The 4,971-nt window shown below is 60.9% G+C and overlaps 1 pseudogene; it reads left to right on the top strand.

The window, feature by feature from the left end:
* The first annotated feature begins 1,650 nt into the window (after positions 1-1,650).
* LOC146542000 (uncharacterized) lies at positions 1,651-2,669 on the top strand (annotated as a pseudogene).
* The last annotated feature ends 2,302 nt before the right edge of the window (positions 2,670-4,971 follow it).

The following is a 4,971-nucleotide window of genomic DNA, read 5'->3' as shown; positions in this document are numbered from 1 at the left end:
ACCCTGTGATGTTTAAAACCGGTGGCCCTTCAGGCCCTGCCAGGCCAAAAGTCTCCTGGCTGCTGAGGGGGCTGTACCAGGCCAAAAGTTGGCCGACCAGCACGTGGGGACCCTGCCAGGTCAAAAGCCTTCTGGGCAGCTGGACCAAGGCGTGGGCAGGATGTGCCCTTGCTGCGGGGAGGGGCTTTGGAGTTTGGAGGCTGACACTTGGAGACCGCGTTTCTTCCTTTATGAGTGGCAGCGATCCAGAGCGGTTGATGGAAGACTCCTCAGGCAGGCTGCACTCAGCACCAAGTGGTGACGCTGCCATCTGCTCCGGTGCTTCCTGCAGTGGCCTAATCTTCCTTGCCCTCTTGCGGAGATGTTTCACTGAGTCGCATGCCAGTGGGAGCCTGGATGGTCTGCCTTGAGGCTCCGTAGACTCAGCCCTTGAGGAAGATCTTCTTGAATCTCTTCTGAGAGCTGTTGGTGGTGAGGCCTTGGCTTTCAGCAGTTTGGGCATGGCCCCCTCACGATGGGCTTTTTCTGCTCCCTGTTCTTCGCCAGGGAAGCTCACATGTTTTGCAGCCGGCCTGGGAGCCCCGGCCAGTCCAATAGCTGGCCAACCGTGGGTACACTATCAGGAAAAAAGCCGGCTGGCCCGCCAAAGACCCTGCCAGGGGGCGGGCCAGCCGGCCGAGGATGCCCTGCCAGGACAAAAGCTTTCCAGTCAACTGACCCTGCCAAGGAAGCCCCGCCAGGCCAGAAGATTCTCTGCTAGGTGGGGGGGCCCTGACAGGCCAAAAGCCAGCCGGCCGACTGACCTGGGTAGCCCTGCCGAGCCAGAAGCATCCCAGCTGGCCTGGGAGCCCTGGCCATGCCAATACCCAACCAACCAGGGGGACCCTAGCAGGAAAAAAGCCAGCTGGTCGGCTAGAGACCCTGCCAGGCAATAGCTGGCTGGCCAGCCGGCCTTGGAAGCCCTGCCAGGCCAAAAGCTGGCAAGCTGACTGACTCGGACAGCCCTGCCAAGCCAGAAAACTCCCAGCCGGCCTGGGGGCTCTGCCAGGTTAAAAGCCAGCTTGTCAGCCAGGCAAGACCTGCACGGTTAAAAGCTGAGTTGCTGGCTGGTCTGGGTGATCCTGCCTGTTAGAAGCATCCCAGACAGCCGGGGGGCCCTGCCAGGCCAATAGCTGGCTGGCCAGACAAACGGGGAAGGCCTGACAGGCCCAAAGCCATCCAGTCGTCTGACCTGGTTAGAATTGCCAGGCCAGAATCCTCCCGGCCGGTCCGGGAGACCCAGCCAAGCAAAAAGCTGGCCAGCTGGGGGGCCCTGCCAGGTCAGGTGCTTCTGGTGGACATCAGCCAGAACGGCGCCACGTTTGGACGGGCTCCTCAGCGGGGGAGGTTTGCTTTTGGCAATGGAGGCGGTGGCCGTTTGCCCTGTCCACGAAGCCAGCAGAAGTTGAATCCCCCCTCCTACCTGGCAGGGACTCCCTGCGGGGCTTGAGGTGGTGCGTGGCTATGAGGTTTGAGGCCAGGTGAAACACGGCCACCGCAGAGTCACGGTCCCATCCTCAGTCCGGATGTCTTTGGAGACGGTGTCAAAGGAGCCGAAGGTGGGAATCCAAACCCCCTGCAAGTGGAAGAGAAAGGAAGGGCGGAAGGGTTATGGGACGGCTGGAGGAAGAGCCGCAGGGGCTCCAAGGTAGGGACAGAGCTCAGGAGCCCTCTCCCCCTGTTCAGAGGCACGAGCCATGGCATCGCGAATGACTTTGGGAAGGGGCTGCACGGTCCTCTCCTTCCCCTCGCCTCCCAGATGCAGCACAGCAGGCGGGGCAGAAGCAGCCTCATGGGATCCAGAGGCTTCCAGAGAGCGGGATCAGCCGTGAGACACGGCAGTGCCCAGCACAAGTGATCGTGCATTTGCAGGAAGGCCGTGGGATGCCCAGCTGAGAAACGTGGGGGGAGTTTCCTGCTTTGTGTGGAGGGGAAGACTGGGAGGAAGTCCAGGCTGAGCTGGACAGGGAGAGGAGGAACCCGACAGCCAACACACCTTCTGCCCCAGGAGCTGCTCCCGTACGTAGGCGGCCACCGCATCCCAGACGGCAACTCGCTCTGGAGGGCAAAGGAAAAGCAGGTCACACTCTGCATCTGCCGCTTCCCGGCAGAACTCAAATCAGAAAAAAAGAACTCAATCCAGAAAGCAGAGACAAAAGTGCTCAACCCATCCTGAAGATCAGGATGGCACACAGAGCACCAAAAAAGAACACACCTCCATGCAGAGAGCCCTGACAGGGGGCAGCCAGGCCTGAAGTGAGGTGAGGGAGGGGTGGAAGCAGGCTCCAGGCCTCAGCCAGACAAGTGAACTGCTTCCACCTGTTCTCCACAGCAGAACCAGGTCTCATGAGTTTAGGCCTGCCGGGCCTAAACTGGCTGGTTGGGTGAGCCCTGCCAGGCCTGATCTTCTGAGCCCTCTGCCTGAGAAGTTGGAGCGATCCAAAGCCAGATGTGGCAGCCGGGATGCTCTGCCTTGGGGCTGCGTGGAGCGGCTGCACTCAGCTCTTGAGGGAGATCCTGAGTCTTTGGAAAAGCTGGCCGACTGGCTGGGGAACCCTTACAAGGCCCGAAGCCTCCTGGCCGGCCAGTTGGGCCAGGCCGAAAGCCGGCTGGCCGTTCAGGGGAGCCCTGCCAGGCGAAAGGCGGCCGGCCGGCTGGCCCACATGGCTCTGCATCTCCAGAGCCCTCCAGGCTGGCCGGGGGCCCTGCCAGGCTAGGAGCCGGCCGGCCGGTCGGGAAGGCACTGAAAGGCCGAAGGCCGGCTGGCTGGCCGGCCCCGGTAGCCCTGCCAGAGCAGATCCCTCGTGGCTACCGTGCCAGAAGTGGCAGCCTGGTTGGTCTGCCTTGAGGCTCCGTGCGCAGGCTGGGCTCAGACCTGGACTCAGGCCGGCCCGGGTAGCTCTGCCAGGCCCAACGCCTCCGTGCCGGTTGGGGGGGACCTGCCAGGGACCTGGCTGGGTAGTCCAGCCAGGCCAGAAGCGTCCCAGCCGGCCTGGGAGGCCCGGCCAGGCCAATAGGCAGCCAACCAGGGGGACCTACCAAGAAAAAAGCCGTCCAGAGACCCTGCCGGGCCCATAGCTGGCTGGCAGGCTGGCCAGCTGGCCGAGCAAGCCCTGCCAGGCTAGAAGACTCCTGGCCGGCCTGGGAGGTCCTGCCAGGTTAAAAGCCAGCTGGCCGGCCCGGGGCCCTGCAGGGTTAAAAGCCGGTTGGCCGGCTGGTCTAGGTAATCCTGCCTGGTTAGGAGCATCCCAGCTGCCTGCGGGTGCCCTGCCAGGCCGATAGCTGGGGGAAAGGCCTGACAGGACAAAAGCCATCCAGCTGACTGAGCCGGGTTGCTTTGCCTGGCCAGAAGCCTCCCGGCCAACCAAGGAGAGCTGCCAAACCAAAAGCCCCCTGGCTAGCTGGGGGCCTGGGCCAGGACAAAAGCTGGCCGGCATGAATGTGGGGACCCTGGCAGGTCAAAAGTTGGCTGGCCAGCTGGACCAAGGCGTGGGTAGGATGTGCCTTCCTGTGGGCTGGGGCTTTGGTCTTCAGAGGCCGACACTTGGGAGACCCCATTTCTTTCCTTATGGGTGGCAGCAATCCAGATGTGTTGGCGGAAGACTCCTCAGGCAGGCTGTCTCACACCAAGTGCTGATGCTGCCATCTGCTCCGGTGCTTCCTGCACTGGCCCCATCTTCCTTGGCCTCTGCCTGAGAAGTTTCACTGAGTCATATGCCAGTGGGAGCCTGGATGGTCTGCCTTGCGGCTGAGTAGACAGGACTCAGCCCTTGAGGAAGATCTACTTGTATCGTTTATGAAAGCTGTTGTTGGCCTCAAGGTGACCTGAGAGCATGAGGCCTTGGCTTTCTGCAATTTGGGCACGGCACCCTCACGATGGGCTTCTTCTGCTCCCTGTGCTTCACCAGGGAAGGTCACACGTTTTGCAGCCAGCCTGGGAGCCCCGGCCAGGCCAACGGCTGGCCAACCATGGGGACACTAGCAGGAAAAAAGCCGGATGGCCATCCAGAAACCCTGCCAGGCCAATAGCTGGCTGGCCGGGGGGACCCAGCCAAGCAAAAAGGCGGCCAGCTGGGGGGCCCTGCCAGGTCAAAGGCCAACGGGCTTGTGATCCAGCTAAGACAAAAGAGACGCTGGATTTCCTTTGGCATCAAGTAAAGCATCGTGAGACGCTCTGATGCCCTCTCACAATTCTTTCTCCCTCCACCAGCAGAAGAGCTGGCGTAACAAGACGCAATGACACTGTCCCAGGCATTCTGGACATGTTTAAAGGCTAGGCCCATGATAAGGCTTTATTGACACTTTTGCCCCTCTACATTTCACTCTAGATCTCCTTGTTTGGCCTGGAGAAGGGAAGGCAGCGGGGTGACCTCACTGCAGCCTTCCAGTACATAAAAGGAGCCTGCAAACAGGAGGGGAGTCAACTCTTTGATAGTGTAGCTCACGTCAGGCCAAGGGAAGTGGTTTTGAGTTGAAGATGCGATGTCAGATGGGATTGTTCTTTCCAGAGAGAGTGGTGAGATGCTGGAATCGGCTGCCCAGAGAGGTTGTGGATGCCCCGTCCATCCCTGGAGGTGTTTAAAGCGAGGCTGGATGGGGCCCTGGGCAGCCTGGTTTTGTATTGGATATGATGCAGATGGGATTCATGCATCTGTTTTGCAACCTCCAGTTGAGTTCTGCCTGTCCTGGGCACCCCATGCCCACATCAGTGTGGGTAGGGTGTGCCCTTCCTGTGGGATGGGGCTTTGGTCTTCAGAGACTGACTCTTGGGTGACCCCGTTTCTTCCTTTATGGGTGGCAGCAATACAGAGAGTGTCAGGAAGGCCACAGGTGCCACCCGGGACACCACCATGTCCAGCAGCCAGGGGGCCTGCAGGGGAGAAACGGGGAGGATGTGGGACGTCCTCGTCACGGCTGAGGCACTGGGGACAC

The sequence above is a fragment of the Meleagris gallopavo genome, unplaced genomic scaffold, assembly GCF_905368555.1.
Source record: "Meleagris gallopavo unplaced genomic scaffold, MGAL_WU_HG_1.1 scaffold_4, whole genome shotgun sequence".
Lineage (NCBI taxonomy): Eukaryota > Metazoa > Chordata > Aves > Galliformes > Phasianidae > Meleagris > Meleagris gallopavo.
Note: the sequence above shows the minus strand (reverse complement) of the source record. Positions and strands in the feature narration are given on the sequence as shown.